The sequence below is a fragment of the Mytilus californianus genome, unplaced genomic scaffold (genome assembly GCF_021869535.1).
Source record: "Mytilus californianus isolate M0D057914Y unplaced genomic scaffold, xbMytCali1.0.p SCAF_15, whole genome shotgun sequence".
NCBI classification, from domain to species: domain Eukaryota; kingdom Metazoa; phylum Mollusca; class Bivalvia; order Mytilida; family Mytilidae; genus Mytilus; species Mytilus californianus.
The window spans coordinates 4,033,401-4,041,800 of record NW_026262637.1 but is presented as its reverse complement, the minus strand read 5'-3'; positions in this window follow the sequence as shown (position 1 = coordinate 4,041,800).

Genomic DNA, 8,400 nt, shown 5'->3' with positions numbered 1-8,400 from the left:
CGTATACAAAAAACGCGCTTTGGCAAACTATTTTATATCACAATAAAAAAAAAACAAAATAAAGCATTCGTTTCCTATATACACACGAGCGTTAATTTTAATGTTAAATTTGTACAATTTACGTTCAAACTCATTCCCCTTTACCTAACCAACATAACACAATATACGTATTTTCAGTTAAGAAGGACACGAATTCACATTTAAAAACAGATATATATTTTGTAAATAAAAAACAGCTTAACTTGTGCTTCTAACATTTTATTTTTTGTAAATTCCAGTGGTTGCCACGAAATGAAATAGGACAAACAGGACCACATATAAATGAGAAAATAAAATTGTATAGACATCAAATCTATAACCAATCAACACGACAAAATCCGTTAGGTGCACAAATCTAATCCGTGCCTGAACACATCACTCAGATTGTACTGTATTCCCACGGTACTCCCAATATAACAATGTTCATATGGAACAACGACACAACAAAGACCGATTATAGAGAAAGAAAAACAATTAACTGCTAAATTAAAACGAAGTTTAAACTCGTGAAAGTGAATAGGGAAAACGTTTATATCCTTATATTTATTTTACTATCATCAGATCAGTTTTGTTCTTTGCGCTATTACATCTCCTGTTTTAAACGGCGATTTTTTTAAGTATTGCATAACGTTATCATAAACAACGTTAATTTTTTAATCAGCCATGATTATCTTACAAAATATAACACATGGTAATTAAAACTTCATTCATTACAATTTTAGAGAATTTGCACCATACATATGTGTGTATGTGTGTGTTATAAAAGCTGCATATGCCATGCCTAAATCTCACCAAAAATTTGGCAAAATGCGTCATCAAGGTATTACGGTCTATTTAAAGTCCTTACAAATGAATTGACTCATTTTGAAATTTCAGAGTTGTTTCATTTGTCTATTAACTGTAACATATTTTTCGCCATATTATATGTCTTACGAATCTTTCATCGATCTTTTTCGTATATCGCACGTCGGTATGATAAAAAATTGCCAACAAATTGAGCTCTTTGCTTTCACATATATACGGTATCATTCCTTTCAATCTTATTATTACTTTCACCAAATAGTGAAAAGATGAGAGTGTACAGATGATTGTTATCATCAGAGCGTAAAAATAAGTATGTTTACACTAAATATGCGCTTGAGGAACAAGTGACGCTAGTAGCATTTCCTGGATCTTCAAAAAAGCACAGGTACCACAACTGCCACCAATTGGGAACTCTCAAAAATGCACCAATAGGAATCAGCTTTAAAACAGTATCGTCTTGATCATTGAGTTTGTTTTAGTTTTCAGAATTATTAATTTATTTACACACTGCAAATGGACATTTAAGGTTAAGCGGTTATAATTATGAATCCGGAATTTCACGAAAAAAAAATTGATGTCCTACGCTCCCTTCATCGACATATACATTATATACTTACTATAGTCATTGGAAGAAATCGATTTTGATACCATGATGATTATTTAACATAAAACAGCACTGAGACCCAACAGTATTAATATGCTCTAAGGCAGTTTATGCAGTATGTTATTAGGAAAAATGTCATTTACGATTCAGTCTTGTTAGAACTGTAAGGGTGTTTTAAAGTAAAAAATGTATTAGTTATTCAATGTGCATACTGACGCTTTGTTAATTGAAAACTGGGCTTCAGGGTTATTGTGAAACTACATACTCTAACTATCCACCAGACACCAGACGACGTGGATGAAAGCAACTGCAGGCCCCGACATAACTTAATGTAAAACAATTCAGACAAGAAATACAACAGCCTGATTTATAATTAAAAAAAAAACAAACAAACAAATATGACAGACAGCAATCAACGATATCCACATTATAACAGACACCTTACTTGTGACAGGAACATACAGAATGAGGAAGAGTAAAAATGTTTGCGAGCACTACTCAACCCGCCACCTTACTGTGGACAGTGGTGTTATAGCACAACAAATGAACAAACTGTATACAAAATGGGGAAGGGCTTCACTCAACAGATTGACACGAAGCACAAAAATAATTAACAAAAAGAAAAAAAGAAAAAAAGTACCGATCTAAGAAGAGTCGCAATTACTGACAGAAGGCTAGTCCAAAGCCAATTACAACTAATGAATAAATCATATCTTCCGAGTCTTAACTATTAATCAGTTCACACCTAACAGGTTTAGTGTAATGAAATCATACACAAAGCGAGATAAGTCAGGACTTTGTGCAATGCATAATTGTCGGTATCGGCAGGATGTTGGACCCAATATATAATAAGGTTCCAACAATTACATCCTTACTTCCTACCAAAGTTTTAGTATCTATGAAAGACGTTAGTAAATGATTTGCGTAGTTTTTGTAACGAAATCCCTGATTTAATCAATTAGCAGTTATACATAGACTAACTATTCGATGCTTGACACGTGACCGAAAAGACGTTGTTGTTTATAAATTCGCACTGAAAACGTTCTTGTAAAGAGTGAAATTATAATAATTTTTTTTTAGATGTTATACAAAAAAAAAACATCCAAAATTGACAAATACCTGTGAAGGTCGTCTACTGAAGTTATCTCGGGATGGATCTAACTTCAAACCCAGTTCTCAACAAAATATGCCTTTTTACAAGTATTTAAAAACAATGTTATTTACAATCATGGTAAATGATATACGGGCTTTCTGTCATAGGCATACCTTTTCATAGGACCGGTCAAAAACAGACCTGTCTATATGTTTGCTCATGATCAAATCTTACCTGAGGACCGGACAAAAGGAAACAGAGTTGAACCAGTCCTAAAAAGGAAGACTTGGGTCTGGTCTGTCACAGATCGAGCTAACTTGATTATCAACTCCAGGTATATTAAGTATTGGAGCGATTCGTCGTCAACGAAGGCGAAATACCTCAAATCAGCTACTACAGTTGCTATCATATGCATTGTTTTTATTGCATCAGAACTTTTAAACCTTTTTTTCTTCATCAAGTATGCATACAGCGGGGATTTTGCCTATTCGGAAATTTGGTGGTATATCTTCGCCAACATTAGACCAATTAGTTCACAGATTGGATGTTCGATCAATTGTTTTGCGCATTTGCTCATAAGTCAACAGAATATTTAGAAAACAACTTGGAAGAATTGGTAGATGTTCAAAAAAGACAGAGAAGAAAAGCAACTCATCTGAAATAACTCAATAAACGTTTCAAAAACATAAAGTAGAAAAGCAACTCGTTCGAGATAAGCAAATAAACGTTCAATACATTGTATGTTTTGGTAATCCTGTAACAAATATATTCAATAAATATTCATTATTACACTTTGTGATTTTTGATTTTCAGCAATGCAAACAAAATATCATAATAATTCTACATAGAATTAACTCATATTTTGTACAAGGAGTGCAAATCAATCTTGCTGTAAGCTTGGTAAATGTTGGACAGGAAATGGAATCGACGAAAAAGAATACGTGGTTTTTTGCAATCAAGTCCTACAAATTTTGAAACAATAGCCTCCAAACATTCTGGTATGACTATATTACTATTAAGGATGTGCACATCACTCTGTGTACTAAATTGAATAATTTTTGCAGATTTTGTTGAAAATAAGTCAATTGTCGGAGACTATCTGAATTGAGAAAACCCATTTTGGATATTTTAATTCTCCTACATTTAAGGGAAAGACGATGACAAGAAACAATGAAAAAGACAACACCATGGTCACAAGAAAAACGATGAAAAGATAACTAACTTAAGAAACTTTAGATAGAATTACACAAACCCAATCAAAATCATGATGAACCTCAGGTACCGCGGAAGGATAAGCAATTCCTACTTCACTAGTGGCGAACGTCATTATTTTTTATAAAATGTAAAAAAAAATATTGGTAAGAAGGGTTCGGGGATGTCACAACCAAGAATAAAATGGTGGCTACGAATAGACAAATACCCGTTGTCATCTGTAACACTGGAATTACTACGCGAATTTCATTTTCAATCGATATTGCAGATCAGCTGTTGCTCGTACTGATGATGTTAAATAAAGGCAACAGTAGTATACCGCTGTTAACACTTAGTTTGATATTTGGTTATTTGTGACGTCGCTTTCATATTTTATTAAGCTTTTGAATTATTTTATTCTTTGATGCCAGTTCTTGCGGAAAACGTTAAATGTTGTATCCATAGACAAATCCCAGCGAAACTTACTATTTCTTCTTGTCTGTATGCCTCAACTTAAAGGTCCATATATGTAGTCCTTTGTGCTTTAAGTATATATTCACCTTCCTTTCTTTATTTGAGGTATACAGTGATTTCGGTTGAAACTTGATTTGACCTTCCCTCGGTAGATTGCTCTGTGCATAAATTATAAAATTTTACACACACACACACACACATATATACTGTAAACCAACTAATTTTCGCGAGCGAGCGATTTATTTTCGCCATTGAATTTTGATGTTGGGTTCTCTTATATATAAAATGACTTGTTGAGACACGTTATTTAAAGTCTGTTATATGCTGTTTGTGTAGTAGAAACTAAAACAAAAGTTTTAATATTCCCTCAATAGTGGCAAAAAGTAAGGAAGATGTGTTGTTTTCGATAATTAGACGGCACAAAAAAACATAAAAATAAAAAAAAAAAATGGATTGAAAATTCCAACAGGTATTTGTGGCTAATAACCTTTAACAGGTCAGCTCATGACCAGATCGTTAACCATGTATGACGTCATTTCCAGACTATGATACTGATTTCCGTGTGAACGACACGTGTTTCTGGAATGATCTTTAGCGAGTACGCTCGTGAACATTTTATGACGTCATTGGCAAACAATGATACAGATTTTTGTGTGAACGACACGTGTATCTGGAATAACCTTTAGCAGGTACGTTCATGAACCTTTCTTGACATCATTGGCAGATTATGATACGGATTTCCGTGTGAACGACACGTGTATCTGGAATAACCTTTAGCAGGTACGCTCGTTATCTTTTTATGGCGTCTTTATAACCAAAATGTAGGCACCGTCACTTCAAACACACGTTGAACGAACGGATGAAAATGTTTGATGCTATACTGCATAAAAATATTCGGGAAATGAAAATTTAATTAGTTGGTCACCCTCCCTCAGTCATACAGGAATTGAAATTACGTACTTACGGAACATAATTCCTTCTAGACTACCCTGAAGATGGACGATCCTTAAAATGATTGGAATTTTAGTGCAGGGATACAGGTGTGCCTTCTATCTTGTAAGTGACGTCATACAGGCGTGCATAATTGACGATCTATTCCGATAAAAGACATGATTCAAGAAATAGCATATTGGTAGACTATGATTTACTTTTATCAATTTTGACTTGGAAGGAGAGTTGTCTCATTGGCCCTCATACCACATCTTCTTATATCTATATGATACTTATTTCCATGCGTATGACACGTGTATCTGGAATAACCTTTAGCAGATACGCTCGTGAATTTTTTAAGACGTCATTGGCAGACTATGATACTAATAACCCTGTGAACGAAAAGTGTATGACGTATAACCTTCAGCAGGTACGCTCGTAAACCTTCTATGACGTCATTTGCTGACAACGATTCTGATTTCTATGTGTGCGACACGTATTTCTGGAATAAACTGCAGAAGAACGCTCGTGAACCTTTTATAACATCATTGGCAGACTATGATACTGATTGCTGTGTGTAAGACACGTCTATCTGGAATAATCTTTAGTAGGTACGCTTGTGAACTTTTATGACGTCATTGGCAGACAATGATACGGATTTTCGTGTGAACGACACGTGTATCTGGAATAACCTTCAACAGGTACGCTCGTGACCTTTTATGACGTCATTTGCAGACTACGATACTCATTGCTGTTTGCACGATACGTGTCTCTTGAATCACCTTTAGTAGGTACGCTCATGTACTGTTTATGACGTGATTGGCAGACTACAGTACTGATTTCTATGTGTACGACACGTGTATCTGGAATAACGTTTAGTAGATACGCTCGTTAATCTTTTATGACGTCATTGGCAGACTGTGATACTGATTTCCATGTGTACGACACGTGTTTGTAGAATGTTCTTTAGTAGGTACGCTCTTTAACCTTTTATGACGTCATTGGCAGACAATAATACTGATTTCCGTGTGAATGACACGTGTATCAGGAATAAATGTTAGCAGGTACGCTCGTGAACTTTTTATGACATCATTGGCAGACTATGATACTGATTTCCTTGTGTATGACGCGTTTTTCAGGAATAACCTTTAGCCGGTGCGATCGTGAACCTTTTATGACGTCATTGGCAGATTATGATACCGATTTCCGTGTGTATGACGCGTGTTTCAGGAATAATCTTAGCAGATACGCTCGTGAACCTTTTATGACGTCCTTGGCAAATTATGATACTTATTTCCGGTCTATACGACACGCGTTCCCGGAATAACAGTCAGTAGGTACGCTCGTTAACCTTTTATTATCCACCACAACCATCACCACCACTTTCCCCTTTCACTTATCTAGAAAGCCAGAAAAGCCTACAAAGAGTGAAATGAAGAAAACCTAGGAAAACTATTAAACGAAACGAAAAATCACAATTGTCGCCTTTTATGATCTGAAGATAGAAAACAAATGGCTGATTGTTCTGAAAGAGATAAAAAATGAGTGGAACTGAAAGAAAATCCCCTCTTCTGGATTTTGAATGACGCGTAGCCAAACTTCTGAACGTTAACCTAAACTCTAACATTTCCTATCTTGCATTTAATCTTATCGATTTCGAAATAAACCGATTCAGGTGCGTCACTGTTTGGAACATTTTGATGTGTCTAAAAAAATGCAAAATCTCTTTTGAGATATGAGGGTGCCTTATCTATATCTGTGGTATTCCTTATTTAAAGTTCGATGGGAAACATGCGTTTAATGTATTCACCAAACCTTCAACTATTTAGTGTTATGACAAATAAAATTGAGAATGGAAATGGGGAATATGTCAAAAAGACAACAACCCGACCAAGGAGCAGACAACAGCCGAAGGCCACCAATGGGTCTTCAATGCAGCGAGAAAATCCCGCATCCGGAGGTGGTTCTCAGCTGGCCCCTAAATAAAATTGTGTACTAGTTCAGTGAAAATGCTCTAAAAATTATTATCAATGAAGTTTTCATTAACCTGTGTTATATTTTGCGAGATAATCAATGCTGATTGAAAAAGAATTGGTTGTTTATGATAACGTTACGCAATATTTAAAACAATAGGCATTTAAAACAGGAGATGTATAGCGCAAAAAACATAAGTATATAACAACAGACAACAACCCGACCAAGGAGCAGACAACAGCCGAAGGCCACCAATGGGTCTTCAATGCAGCGAGAAAATCCAGCACCCGGATGTGGTCTTCAGCTGGACCCTAAATAAAATTGTGTGCTAGTTCAGTGAAAATGGACGTCACACTAAACTCCAAAACATATAAATGAACTAAAATAAAAAAAACATACAAGACAAACAAAGGCCAGAGGCTCCTGACTTGGGACAAGTGCAAAAATGCGGCGGGGTTAAACATGTTTTGTGAGATCTCAACCCTCCCCCTATACATGTAGTCAATGTACAAAAAAGAAACACATAGCAATACGCAAAGTAAAACTCAGTTTAAAAGAAGTCCGAGTCCGATGTCCCGTTCCGCTAAAACATATTTAGCGGAACGGGAAGTTAAAGTCGCTTCGACTGCGCAAAGAAGTTAAAAAAGAAGAATTCAAATCTGAAAACAAATCATAAATAAAGAGTTGATAACGATAATTTTGAAGTCATCTGTTCCGTACATAACAAATCGATATGGAAACAGAAATAATTTATATTTTGAATTAACTTATAGATGCCTTCTCTGTTGTTGTCTATGTTGCCCACTATTGGATGTGTTGATGGACCCTTTTAAGGGATTACTGCATGTACATGTATTAGCCACAAATGTAAATGCTGATTTAAATTGTTCGTTTAAAATATTTGCTTTTTTAAAGGGATCTGTATATAGTAAAACTTCATTTTTAAGAGATGCAATACCAGTGTTTTCATTGTTTTGGTCTTTTATGTATGAAAAAGGTTTTTAGGTTCTTTGTTGAAACTCTGATTTTTTTTGTTACCTATCAGCTTAGTTGGTATATGCATTTTGGATACTTTATGTTGTTTTTGTTTTGAAATAATTCTACATATTGGGTATATCTAGTTCTTACTGGTGTTCTTCAATATGTGTGTAAGTTTCAAATTTTTACCATTTTTTTCCCAATCTGCTTTCTTGTGTGTGGTGACTGTTTTGCTTACGAAAGAGAAATGTTAATTTCACTGAAAATTATATTATTGTCTCCTAGTGGTGGTAATGTTTCGACTCTGTTTACT